At 46.9% G+C, this 14,816-nt stretch overlaps 1 long non-coding RNA gene across 1 annotated transcript; it reads left to right on the plus strand.

Annotated features, from left to right (window-relative positions):
- Positions 1-5,375: 5,375 nt before the first annotated feature.
- Positions 5,376-7,776, plus strand: LOC136941248 (uncharacterized). The gene is made up of 2 exons (XR_010876468.1): positions 5,376-5,486; positions 7,360-7,776. It is a non-coding gene; the product is annotated as an uncharacterized lncRNA (long non-coding RNA).
- The last annotated feature ends 7,040 nt before the right edge of the window (positions 7,777-14,816 follow it).

Consider the following 14,816-nt stretch of genomic DNA (forward strand, 5'->3'; position numbering starts at 1 on the left):
CGTGCAGCCAAGATCGGAACTGGTTGTCATTTCAAAGTATTCAAAGTAAGTATGTAAATGTCATTTTCACACATTATTATTATTTTTTTTTACCTGCTAGTCCTATCAACATTGTGTGCCCATTAACCATAAGCGCTAGCTAAGCTAGCTAGTCAAGCTAATCAGGTTAGCTAGAAAGCTTAGCTAAGCTAGCTAGTCAAGCTAATCAGGTGAGCTAGAAAGCTTAGCTAAGCTAGCTAGTCAAGCTAATAAGGTGAGCTAGAAAGCTTGTTAATGTACATTGCATTAAGCTTTACTGTACTCGTATTCAAAAAAACAATGGCTATTTAAGGCAGTGTAGTCTAATTTATATATATGGCTTTTCTTCATGGCTGTTTAGTCTCATCTGGTCCCAGGGCAGAGACCATCGTTTCCCGCAATTTTGTCTGAGGGCAGGTGAATCTCTCCTGGTCTCAGGGCAGAAGTCATATTTTTCTGTTCTCAGGGCAGGGAGTCAACTGTCTCCTCTGGTCTCAGGGCAGGTTGTCTGAGGGCAGGTGAATCTCCTGGTCTCAGGGCAGGTTGTCTCAGGGCAGGCGAATCTCCTGGTCTCAGGGCAGAAGTTGTATTTTTCTGTTCTCAGGGCAGGGAGTCAACTGTCTCCTCTGGTCTCAGGGCAGGTTGTCTTAGGGCAGGTGAATCTCTCTTTAATGCTTCAGGAGAAATGCATGTTTTTAATTTTTGTCTTTTGTCTTTGCCTGTTAAGGGAAACTTAACAAAGCCAAATGAGCAGTAAGTTATTCAATACTATTTTTTTCCTAATCTTAATTAATTTAATTTGTATGCTACATGTACTACATGCAAAGGGGTAATTTTCCTTTTTCTGGACACACCCGTGCATTTTCCAAAAGCCAGCTTGTGTGCTTTTTGGATGGTATTGTACAGTTCCGGGGTATGTTCGAACGCTTCGGACTTGCTCCACTCAAGTAGGTCTGATAACATGGACTGTAGGGGAGGATTCCCATGGGAGGCTTCAGACACTTGTGCATTTTCTTTGGGGTCTGTGAAACTGTTTTGAGGCTCGAGGACATGTGCGACATGTATGCAGATACATCTTTCTCCAAAACTATCTAACCAACCAAAACAGTGTAATCTAATTGATATATAAATTAGATTACACTGCCTTAAATAGCCATTTTTTTTTTGAATACGAGTACAGTAAAGCTTAATGCAATGTACATTAACAAGCTTTCTAGCTCACCGTATTAGCTTGACTCGCTAGCTTAGCTAAGCTTTCTAGTTAACCAGATTAGCTTGACTAGCTAGCTTAGCTAGCTACCTAGCTTACCTAAGCTCAGGCTTAAACATTGTGTCTCACACAAGGCGGGGGGAGTCAGGGGTGCGGGCGGAGAAAGAGGAACAATGCAGACGAGTTTCGACCACAGAGTGTGGGGAAAAAGGCTGTATTTTGTGTCTCTATCGCTTCATTTTCAGAAACAACCTTGAAACCGAGTGAGACGGCACCCGAGCAGGTGGGACGCGTAGGCAAGAACAACTCCCTGCTGCACAGGAGAACAAGCTGAACCCTCTTCTTGTGTTTTTTGTTTTACTGCACTGTATAATATATGCTGGGGCAGGGACAGATAGTTAGTTGGACTTTGTGAACCAGCCCAAACTCTGTTGCGGGTAGGGAAACGTAGACAACCCCAGAGCTCTGTACTTGTTGATTTACAACTGCTGCATTAAAGCTGATATTATGGGACCTCTGCGACTCCAGACCACTCTTTCTAGAACACAGATTTGTGTCATTGAATACCATCATTAGGGTTCCTCCGATAGGAGGGAACCTATTGTTTTTGTTAGTATTCCTATTATTATTATTTTTCCTCTTCTCCGCTAAATGGCTCAATAGCTCAAGAAGTCCTTGACCCGATTTTTTCTAATTTTTCCCAATGATACAACAGGTCACTCACTACTCCCAGACCGCTAATGGCCCATGTACGCCCATAGGTGGCGCTATAAGATGCCTGAAACTTGGTACACATGCCTCATGGGGAACAAAAAAGCCTCAAGAACCCATAAGGTCCGCCATGATGTCCGCCTCTGTCTCTCCTGCCATCCTCAAGCACTGCGCTGACCAGCTGTCTCCCTACAATGTAGGTGAACACCGGAGACAGCTGGTCATCTTTAACACCTCCCTGGAGACATGCCATGTGCCAGCCTGTCTCAAGTCCTCCACCATCATCCCTGTGCCCAAAAAGCCAAGGCCAACAGGACTCAATGACTACAGACCCGTCGCCCTGACCTCTGTGGTAATTAAGTCTTTTGAGCGCCTTGTGCTGGCACACCTCAAAGCCATCACAGACCCTTTCCTGGACACACTGCAGTTTGCCTACAGAGCCAACAGATCTGTGGATGACGCCATTAACATGGCCCTCCACTTCACCCTACAGCACCTGGACTCCCCAGCATCCTATGCCAGGATCCTGTTTGTGGACTTCAGCTCTGCCTTCAACACCATCATCCCTGTCCTGCTTCAGGACAAGCTCTCCCAGCTGAACGTGCCCGACTCCACCTGCAGGTGGATCACAGACTTCCTGTCTGACAGGAAGCAGTGCGTTAAGCTGGGAACACAAGTCTCTGACTCCCAGTCCATCAGCACCGGATCTCCTCAGGGCTGCGTCCTTTCCCATCTGCTCTTCTCCCTGTACACCAACAGCTGCCCCTCCAGTCATCCGTCTGTCAAACTTCTGAAGTTTGCGGACGACACCACCCTCATTGGGCTCATCTCTGACGGGGATGAGTCTGACTATGGGTGGGAAGCTGACAACCTGGTGACCTGGTGTAGCCAGAACAACTTGGAGCTCAATGCTCTTAAGACAGTGGAGATGGTTGTGGACTTCAGGAAGAATACAGCCTGACTCATATTCTTATTTTTATATATATTTTATTTTATATTAAAATTAGATTAGATTGTTTAGTTCTTAGAAATAGTTAAACTTTTGTACTTTTACTTAATTTAAGATCTGTATATGTTTAGTGTTTTGCACCTCCCTGCCACAGTAAATTCCGTGTTTGTATAACATACATGGCGAATAAACCGAATTCTGATTCTGATAGATTTTGCTGTACTGTCTTAATTTGGTACAACCTTCAAAACCCTTCTCCTCATGAACCATAGATCCAATCGACTTTAAAATTGTTACAGATTTGTAGAATACTACATGTATTTCTATAGGGTGAAATTGAATAAGGAATGCAATACAAAATGGCTGAAAGAAGTGTATTTATGTAAATGTCCACATTGCCACAATATCTTTGTGTTAATAAATCAAATATAATTTTGACTGATGGTTTTTCAAACCTTTGTGCCTTCAAGATGACATCATTCTGAAGTACCATTTCACCTTCATATGTCAATATATGATTGAATTCAATTGAATTGCTCCACAGCACGCGTGTTCCAAATTCTCAGACTCATCCTGCCCCTTGACACTAGGGTGACCACCTGTCGCGCTTTGCGTTGTGTCGCACAGCATTTTCACCCCTTGTCCCGCACGTCTCATATTGAAAATGCTGTGCGATACAGCGCAAAGCGGGACAGGTGGTCACCCTACTTGACACACGCGCGAGCTTGGCGAGACGCACACACATCCTTTCTGGAAATTGTGTGCTGACCAAGCCCCCACCCTCTGTTTTTAGCTCCTGTTTCATTTCGCTTCCAATCGCAGCTCGCCATTACGAATATAAATTATTTTTCGTCGGCCATTGTTGTTTTCAACTAGTGATGGGAAGTTCGGATCATTTTACTGATTCGGTTCTTTGAATCTCGTTCAGTAAAATGAACAAATCTTTTTTCGAGTCATTCGTTCATTTCAAGGGGGGGGGCTATCCGTCCACTGCAAACACGTATCATATTCTCATGTAGGTTAGTGCATGACATGTGCACCAGCAGATACTATTTTAAAAGAAATTCCTGCATTACAATAATGTATCATCAAATCAAATTTATTTGTATAGCCCTTTTTACACGCAAGCATGTCACAGAGGGCTTCACATACGCCCATAGAACTGCCCCTCAACCAACCTAAACCCTCAAGGAAGACAAGGAAAAACTCCCAAAAAAATTGAAGAAACCTTGGGAGGAGCAATTCAGAGAGGGATCCCCTCCTCCAGAGACGGTTGGTGAGAGAGAGGAGCAGAACACAGGCTAAACATAGTCATACAGTGTCGATGGGTTTTGAAACACCAAAATCCATTGTTCAACTTTATAGATGTAGGACAGGACCGGGAGACTCGCGACCAGGTCCAGCGTTGGCTGACCGACGACCAGGCAGGTGCTGACAACTCAAACCCCCCACACCACAAGGGATGTGTGTGGGGGGGGACAGAGAGAGGAGAGCAGGGATTAGAGAATGCCAGGAGCAGCTAACAGTTACAGTCATAATAGAATGAGATCCCCACCGGTCAAGTGTGGACTGGTGCAGCAATTTAACCCTTGTGCTGCCTTCGGGTCACATGACCCAAAGGTTCATAACGAACCATCATTGTGTTTACCCAATTTTACCCAATACAAAAACAAATAAAAATAATTTTCTTTTAACCATTCCAATGTGGGGGGTCTGAGACAGCCCGACAGTTAAAAGAAAATGCTTCACTTTGTTTTTGTACGAGGTAAATTTGTCGCAATACGACGGTGGGTCACAATGACTGATGGGTCAGAATGACCCGAAGATAACACAAGGGTTAACAGAGCAAAAAAAGGTGAATTTGATGCAACCCCACACACCAAGACAGCAACACCCCCCTCGTTTGGAACATGAAATCTGTTCCAGGGGAAGAGAACATGACAGTTTGTATGATTTTGTCATTTATTATCACACTAGCATTTAATTATCACGGCAAACAATTACACTGCACTAAAGTGTAAATGTAAAGTGAAAATAACAAAACCAGTCAGTATGATGACTTGAGCGAATATCATTCACGTCTTACTAAAACAGCGGCCACGCGAAAGGGAATGAGGAAACTGTTTCCTCTACTAAAAAATACAATGCGGGTCACGTGAAAAAAGGATCCAAAGACTCGTAGAAAGACCGAGTCGGGAAGTGAACAAATCGTTTGTTTCCTCCAGTACAGAGCCTATGCAGGTCACGTGAAAAATGATCCAAAGACTCGTAGAAAGACCGAGTCGGGAAATGAACGAATCGTTCCCTCTAGCTATTCTTCTAGCTACCACTACAGAGCCTATGCAGGTCACGTGAAAAATGATCCAAAGACTCGTACCCGAAGACCGAGTTGGGAAATGAACGAATCATTTCTGTTTACTTGGACGAGCGTATGCAACAGTCCCGATGCGCGGCCACGAGAAAATGAACGAATCACTCTTTGAGAGGACTCGTTACTCCCGAGTCCTTGTAAGGGTTCGTTCAAAATGAACGAATCGTTCACGAACGACACATCACTATTTTCAACTGGAATCGCCTGATGGTGTGCAGCCACGTTCGGTAAGTCCTATTTTTACACATTTTAAGCAAGAATCAATGATTGGTTTCATGAAAGTACACTACTCTTGAATTATGGTGAAGGTTTTAGTACTTTTAGACCTTTAGATCGTGAGTCTGAAGTGACGGAAAACCGAACTCGAAAAGTAGCTACTGTAGCTCTAGCTTTTTTCCTCTGTGTTTTTAATTAGTGAGTCATTTTGCATCTCGGCGAATTGTTCATCAAAAAGGTCGAGGAGGGCAGCCTTTAAGAGAAAAAGCAATTCCCCACAGACCTGTCGGCTCAGAATTTTGAGTTGGGGCGTGAAAGTCTTTGTAATAAGTCTTTGTAATGTGCCAGGGAGACCGCATAGGCTGCGTTCACACTGCAGCGTTTTTTAACGCTCTGCATCGCTTGCCTTCCAACAGTACACCACTCTCGGGGGCGTGTTAGACAAGTTAATACAGAGTTGTAGTTCTCTAAGGTCACTGTTGTAGTCATGGCCAAGCGTGCAGATTTGGGTTCATGTACTCACAATATCGATCAAAATACCACTTTTACACAACATTTATGTAAGTGCAAGATTTTACTAGTGCAAGATTACAGTAGAATACATGTTACGCCACCGGTCACTCAACCAGTCGTTTGTAGGCTAGCCCAGCCTACACAGAACAGTCACGTAATGTGACGAGACTGAATTTAAAAGTAGGCTATAAAAACACACTAGGAACAATGACGACATCGGCAACCATGCACCATGCATTATTAGTTTAATGTAATCTTTAAATTCAGGCTCGTCACATAAGTAACTTTGTTCTGAACAGAACTGGGTGTGCAGACACATAGGAAAAGTTTCTCCTCCATCTTGAAATTGTGAAACCTAGAAATGTTTATCATGACCAACGGTTGCTACGTTACAAGAAACAAGAAACCAATCCGATTGGCCAACGCTAGCATTTTCACATTCCTCATTTACATAAAGTTGAGAAAATCCAACTTGCAACACTCCGCTCGCGTTCCCACAATGCCCTACGCGAGCGTCAACGCCTGGTTTCATTGAAAATGAATTGAAAGCCGACGCCGCGCGCCGCCCGCTCCGCTGCAGTGTGAACGCACTGTTAGGCGGCAGCCATGTTTTGGTCGCTTCATCTTCATAAGTTCACCATTTTACAGTTAGGTCTACACGAAAAAGGTTGAGGAGGGCAGCCTTTAGGAGATGTGGGAATTGTGCTTTTAGCCAGATGCTCTGATTATTTTTGTGATTTGTGGACTTGCAATTGGAGCGATACTGCGTCCCGGGGGGTACTTTGTTTTGCCGTTAGCCTCAGAGTCAGACTCGGCTCGCCCACTGGCAGTGTGTAAACTCGACTCGGCTCGCCCACTGGCAGTAAACACTGCCAGTGGGCAGTAAACACTGCCAGTGGGCGATACTCCAAAATACTCCAAAAACATCAGGGAGGACTGCTTGTTGTAGACAACGGCCTGCTGAAGATAGCCAGTATATATGATTTTTCAAGGCGAGCCTGTTTCATTCGTCATATGCCCTGAGAAAGCGACCTACGTTAGCCAGGCTAGTTTTGCCAATTTCAGTAAGTCAGGCTATTAAAAGGTCTCTGACAGTCAGAATCACTGTTTACAGGCAAAGGTCGAGCTGGTCTTTTGTCAGATGTGTATATATTGACCAGTTTAGAGCTAAATACTCTTGCCAGAGCCTGGAATCAAACCTGTGTTTTGAGTGACTTTGCATGGGTCTCCATCAGGTCAACACATTTGGATTCAAGTTCAAGTAATGCCACTGCATTTCACAGTCAAAACTGTAGTTTATGTCAAGTGTAGATGGAAAAAGCTGCGTTTTTCACAACTGAACTGACATGGATCCTTTCTTCACTTTTACAGGTCTGGAGGGTCATGCAGAGACCTGCTCAACAGAGTTCAATAGAGGATGCTGAGAGCAACAACAGAGAATGCTGAGAGCATCACAGACCCCTTGCTGGACTTTCCCTATCTAGCTGGACAGCTTCATTCAGCTGGCCTGCCCTGCCTGCCTGCCTGCCTGCAGGCCCTGCTTGCCCCTGCCTGCCAGCCCTCCCCACAGACACAGAAGCTGTGCAGCCTGCTTTTTTGAGGACATTGATGAAAAAGGACAAACCAGCATTTTTTACTTTGATGAAAGTCTAAATGTTTAATCCTTTCCATGTCCCAGTATGCCAAGCTGCTGACTTTGAGTGTCTTAAATGATGAAACCAGTTCAAGTGATAAACTTTTGACCTGAATCCAATGATTATTCATCTGAATAAAAACCACTCAAGAGGAGTACTGCTTCTTTATTAATAGTATTTATGTATATATAATTGCGCAGCTACCCTGTCAATGATCTAGCACCTCCTCAGCACTTGTATTAAAAATTCTCTGGCGCCGTCCCTGCCCAGGGTTGATTGTAACTGGTGTTGGAAAACACATGTAGTAGGGCAAAATAGAGGGACTGGGCAAAGGGTGCTGGTGTGGAAAGTCCCCAAAAACTGTGCAGAATGGGCAGAAAATATTAGATGACATTGTATCGAGGCCCAATTGGAGAAGAAGCCATAGGATATTTACAATTGTAGTAGGCCATTAGATCTGTTTTAAAAGTTCAGGGGTGTAATTTGTTGGATATGAAGCCCCCACCCTCCACTCCAGACAGTCGGTGACAGAGAGGTGCAGACATTAAGTTAAACATAGTCATGCGTTAAGAGTAGAGTAAAAAATACAGATCCCCCCTTTCTGAATAAAGTTCGACTGATCTGATTTGTTGATTTCTGTTGCTATGAAAACTAAGCTAACTAACATTGTTTTAGCTAGCTTGCATTACCATTCAATAGCTAACAAAACATTCGTAAAAATAGCTTGCTAATCGAGCAGAACTTGTTAATGCAGGAGACTCAGAGACCTTAGCGCGTCACTAGCATCTTGTCATATCACGCAGTAGGAGCACAGCTAGATAATCAGCTGTCAGCGCTCTTGAGTACCCAGCATGCAGTGTGGCATGTCAAAAAACGCAAAGACTTGTGGAAAATAGTTTGGTTACAACGGCCATACGAGGGATTTCAGTTGTTGTCTTCGTTCACTTAGATTTTTGTAATGTTATTGTTTGTTAGTTAATATAATCTTTTTGGTCACCCTGAGTGCATGTCGTGTAGTTTAATGGGAACAGAGAGTCGACCATTTTACTGTCAGAGGCTACACTCACAAGGAGCTGGATGTAGGCTGTACCCTAGCAAGTTGCCTATGAGAATATTCTTGAGATCTACTCAAAGAAAGTGAACATCTGTGGTTTTCAAGCTATCTTTGACAAAGTTTGAAAACAATGTTGGTATGTATTGATTGTGGGAGGTAATCTTTGGACTACATCTAAACCTCATGCGGCTGCTGCAGCATTTCTGCTTTGGCATGACCTGTGCGGGGAGAGAGGGAAACAGCATGGATGGGGATAGTGTGCGGGCAGATGTGTCTTTATATAGGGTGAAATGGAATGAGAAATGCAATACAAAATGTCTGAAAGGTGTATTTATGTAAGTGTTCACATTTCCTTGATATCTTTGTGTCAATAAATCAAATATAATTTTGACTGATGGTTTTTCAAACCTTATTGGCTTCAGGTGACATCATTCTGATGTACCATGCGCAATTTTATGCAATTTTACCTTGAAATGTCAACCGTTTCTTAACCCTTGTCCCAAAGCTGACCAAAGCTAATACTGTGCCCTTTCTATTCATAAAATCTCAACAGTTGGTGTGTAGCAGAGAGGATAGAGAGACTGACTTGTAACCTCATGTTCATGAGTTCAAATCCCCATTCAGCATATTGTTGTTGACCAAACATGAAGTAGTTTTGCTCTCTTGTGGTCCAACTCTTGACCTTCTACAATGTACATTTTTGTAATATTTTGCAATTTTGCGGAGGAACCTGCATCGCTGCTTGCAGCTATATTTCCATATTGGAATAGACAAAAAATATTTCAGTCCTTCACTAGCGCTTATGGTTAATGGGCACACATAATTTTGATAGCACTAGCAGGTAAAAAAAATACACGTTTAAAAAAAATGTGTGAAAATTACATTTACATTACTTTGAATACTTTTAAATGATAACCAGTTCCGATCTTGGCTGCGCGCAACTGGCGGCACGTTGTTGAGAATGAAAATGGTGGCCCCGCCTCTGCAATTCTCTCCTCTCTTGCGATTGGTTGTCAGATTAAACCAATCACAAACGTTTCTGCCCTCAGGACAACATTGAGTAAAGAAAATTCCCACGAGCGACTAGCCAGCTATCCAGCTATGTCATTGTTCCCAAATCAATATCAAGATTTTCAAAGTTTACTTGACAAAGTATCAGTAGGGGGCGGTGTAGTCTACTTCTTTAAGCTTTTTCATTAATTTCTAATGTGATGTCCGTAGCCAGTTTATGCCAATGCTTGCAGGCCAGACTAGATGTAGTATTGCAACAATTTAGCTGTCGAGTCGTTTTCACAAGGCATGTTTTTATTGCAAAGAAACATGTTAATAATACAATAATTGCGCTTCACAGATTGGCGCCAATGGAAATGATATATATATATAAAAAAAAAAAAAACTGACATTTTGCACCAGATCAGCATGTTGCACAACAGGTAAACCATTTTGCTAGCAACAGGCCATTTTTTAATTTTTTTTAATTAAATTTGACGTTACCATTTATCGTGAAATTTGATAACATTATAGGCAATTCTGGTATAGGGGCCTTGGAAGGAGGCTGTTTGACAGGGGGCTGGCCATGATGGGCACTGCTTGTCGGTGTATTGGAAGACAATATGTGGCTCCAATCTCTTCTCTCCCGCACTGACGGAGCCCAGTAAGCCCGCAGGCTGCCCTCGCATCTATGCCCTGTCACCGAGATTATTTGACGGCTCTCCAGGCCGGCGTCCGAGAGCCAACCTACAGCGGTGCTTCGAAGGCTGTGATTTGTGTAGACCCTTGAAAGACGCACCTGAAATCATCCAATCCACCAAGCAACTCAAAACAAGTTGAGTGAATACCATCCATCCATCATCTTCCGCTTGTCCGGGGGTCGGGTCGCGGGGGCAGCAACCTAAGCAGGGAGGCCCAGACTTTCCTCTCCCCGGCCACTTCCACCAGCTCTTCCTGGGGGACCCCGAGGCGTTCCCAGGCCAGCCGAGAGACATAGTCCCTCCAGCGTGTCCTGGGTCTTCCCCGGGGCCTCTTCCCAGTGGGACGTGCCCAGAACACCTCACCAGGGAGGCGTCCAGGAGGCATCCTTATCAGATGCCCGAGCCACCTCAACTGGCCCCTCTCGACGCGGAGGAGCAGCGGTTCTACTCTGAGCCCCTCCCGGATGACCGAGCTTTTCACCCTATCTCTAAGGGAGAGCCCGGACACCCTGCGGAGAAAACTCATTTCGGCCGCTTGTATTCGCGATCTCATTCTTTCGGTCACTACCCACAGTTCGTGACCATAGGTGAGGGTAGGAACGTAGATCGACTGGTAAATAGAGAGCTTCGCCTTTCGACTCAGCTTCTTCTTCACCACAACGGACCGATGCAGAGCCCGCATCACTGCGGACGCCGCACCGATCCGCCTGTCGATCTCACGCTCCATCCTTCCCTCACTCGTGAACAAGACCCCGAGATACTTGAACTCCTCCGCTTGGGACAAGATCTCCTCCCCGACCCGGAGATTGCACTCCACCTTTTTCCGGTCGATAACCATGGCCTCAGATTTGGAGGTGCTGATTCCCATCCCAGCCGCTTCGCATTCGGTTGCGAACCGCTCCAGTGAGAGCTGGAGGTCACCGCCCGATGAAGCCAACAGGACCACATCATCCGCAAAAAGCAGCGACCCGATCCTGAGGTCCCCAAACCGGACCCCCTCAACGCCCTGGCTGCGCCTAGAAATTCTGTCCATATAAGTTATGAACAGAATCGGTGACAAAGGGCAGCCCTGGTGGAGTCCAACCCTCACCGGGAACAAGTTCGACTTACTACCGGCAATGCGGACCAAACTCTGGCACCGGTCGTACAGGGACCGAACAGCCCGATCAGGGAGTCCGGTACCCCGTACTCCCGGAGCACCCCCCACATGAGCCCCCGAGGCACACGGTCAAACGCCTTTTCCAAATCCACAAAACATGTGTAGACTGGTTGGGCGAACTCCCATGCACCCTCCAGAACCCTGCCGAGGGTATAGAGCTGGTCCACAGTTCCACGGCCAGGACGAAAACCACATTGCTCCTCCTGAATCCAAGGTTCGACAATCCGACGGACCCTCCTCTCCAGCACCCCTGAATAGACTTTCCCAGGGAGGCTGAGGAGTGTGATCCCCCTAAAGTTGGAGCACACCCTCCGGTCCCCCTTTTTAAAGAGGGGAACCACCACCCCGGTCTGCCAGTCCAGAGGCACTGTCCCTGATGTCCATGCGATGTTGCAGAGTCGTGCCAACCAAGACAGCCCTACAACATCCAGAGCCTTAAGGAACTCCGGGCGGACCTCATCCACCCCAGGGGCCTTGCCACCGCGGAGCTTTTCAACCACCTCGGCGACCTCAGCCCCAGAGATAGAAGGGCCCCCCCCAATGTCCCCAGACTCTGCCTCCACGTCGGAACGCGTGTTGGTGGGATTAAGGAGGTCTTCAAAGTATTCCTTCCACCGATCCAGGACGTCCCCCATCGAGGTCAGCAGCGCACCATCCCCACCATATACAGCGTTGACAGTGCACTGCTTCCCCCTCCTGAGTCGCCGGATGGTGGTCCAGAACCTTTTCGAAGCCGTTCGGAAGTCATTCTCCATGGCCTCGCCGAACTCCTCCTACGCCCGGGTTTTTGCCTCCACGACCGCCAAAGGCCTCCGCTTGGCCTGCCGGTACACATCAGCTGCCTCTGGAGTCCTACCAGCCAACAAAGTCCGATAGGCCTCCTTCTTCAGCTTGACGGCTTCCCTCACCTCCGGCATCCACCACGAGTCCGAGGGTTACCGCCGCGACATGCACCGACTGCCTTGCGTCCGCAGCTCCGGTCAGCCGCCTCAACAATGGAGGCCCGGAACATGGCCCATTCGGACTCAATGTCCCCGGCCTCCCCCGAGACATGGTCGAAGCTCTCCCGGAGGTGGGAGTTGAAGCTCCTTCTGACAGGGGATTCTGCCAGCCGTTCCCAGCAGACCCTCACATTACGTTTGGGCCTGCCAGGCCTGACCAGCGTCTTCCCCCACCATCGTAGCCAACTCACCACCAGGTGGTGATCAGTTGACAGCTCCGCCCCTCTCCTCACCCGAGGAGAGGGGCGGAGTGCGGAGGGTGTCCTGGTGCCAAGTGCACATATGGACACCCTTATGCTTGAACATGGTGTTCGTTATGGACAAGCCGTGTCTAGCACAGAAGTCCAACAACAAAACACCGCTCGGGTTCAGATTGGGGGGGCCGTTCCTCCCAATCACGCCCCTCCAGGTCTCACTGTCATTGCCCACATGAGCATCCCCCAGGAGGACGAGGGAATCTCCGGGAGGAGCGCTTTCCAGCACCCCTCCCAGAGACTCCAAAAAGGGTGGGTACTCTGCACTGCCATTTGGTGCATAAGCACAAACAACAGTGAGGACCCGTCCCCCCACCCGAAGGCGGAGGGAGGCTACCCTCTCGTCCACCGGGGTGAACCCCAATGTACAGGCGCCGAACCGAGGGGAAACAAGTATTCCCACCCCAGCTCGACGCCTCTCACCGAGGGCAACTCCAGAGTGGAAGAGAGTCCAGATCCTCTCAAGGAGACTGGTTCCGGAGCCGATGCTGTGCGTCGAGGCGAGGCCGACTATATCTAGCCGGAACTTCTCTACCTCGCGCACCAGCTCCGGCTCCTTTCCCGCCAGCGAGGTGACGTTCCACGTCCCTAGAGCTAGCTTCTGCAGCCGAGGATCGGACCGCCAAGGCCCCCGCCTTCGGCCGCCGCCCGTCTCGCACTGCACCCGACCCCCATGACCCCTCCTGCGGATGGTGAGCCCACTGGAAGGGGGTCCCACGTTGTCTCTTCGGGCTGTGCCCGACCGGGCCCCATGGGAAAAGGCCCGGCCACCAGGTGCTCGCCATCGAGCCCCACCCCCGGGCCTGGCTCCAGGGGGGGGCCCCGGTGACCCGCTTCCGGGCAGGGGCAACTGAGAACCATTGTTAGTTTTCTTCATGGTAGTTTTTTGAGCCACGCTTTGTCTGATCCTTCGCCTGGAACCTGTTTGCCTTGGGTGACCCTACCAGGGGCATAAAGCCCCCGACAACATAGCTTCCAGGATCATTAGGACACGCAAACCCCTCCACCGCGGTAAGGTGGTGACTCAGGGAGGGGTAAGTGAATGAGTGAATACCAACAGAAGAATATTGCAGGGATTTTGGAGAAAACAAAATTGGGCCACTACCCACACGGTTAGCTGTGTTGCTCATCCCATGAATGCACGATCCTTACAGGTTGTACCTCGTTGTAAAGGTGACTAATCAGGCTTTCCAACGATATAAAATACAATACCAATTGGTATTATTGAAGGGAAGGAATAATCAACCGAAATAACGTTTCCAAACTTTTTTGGAGGAGTTTATGTAGCCAGCGCAATAATTCAGAACGGTGAAAAGACAGTTTTGCTGCAATTACGTAGTAGGTGTCCGTATATCACCTTTTAATGGACACCCCTGCAGCCAATCAGAATCGAGTATCTGATTGGCTGCAGGGGTGTCCATTATCAGCCTCCGCATCGTCCATTATCAGGTGGTATTGTACACCTCGTCGGGCATTATTATCCCTTACTTAACACACATGATGCAAGAAATCCATTATGCTGCCTAGATGTAGCATGATCATATAAAAAACACACAAATACTAATAGTTCTGGCTCTTTTTGTGTAGTAATCCCCTCAGAGTAAAACATTACAGTTATGACTGTATGGGTTATGTTTATGGAGTAAATGTGGTTCTAGCCAGCTACTTTAATCATTTAACATAACAACAATATTTTGTGATCATGTTCACCATACGTTACGCTATAGCGCGATGCAAATTTAAACACTATTGACTTAGCGAAAACCGTAGTTCACCGTAAGTTGTAAATATAAATGCAATACATCTTCCAACCAGCGGTGGCGGTAACACCTAGGCTACACCTGAAAGAGGGGCCTGAGGAGAGAGTTCTGGTTTGAGGGGCCTGAGAAGAGAGTGCTGCAGTTTTTCCTTTTTTTCGAGATCTTTATTGAATTTAATTAACACATTAAACATCTATAATGGAATTCATAATATCAATATCAAAACAATATGCATTAACGCAAGGCACATGGTGTAAACAAAGAAGAAATTAAAT

Source organism: Osmerus mordax, chromosome 3 (assembly GCF_038355195.1).
Source record: "Osmerus mordax isolate fOsmMor3 chromosome 3, fOsmMor3.pri, whole genome shotgun sequence".
NCBI lineage: Eukaryota > Metazoa > Chordata > Actinopteri > Osmeriformes > Osmeridae > Osmerus > Osmerus mordax.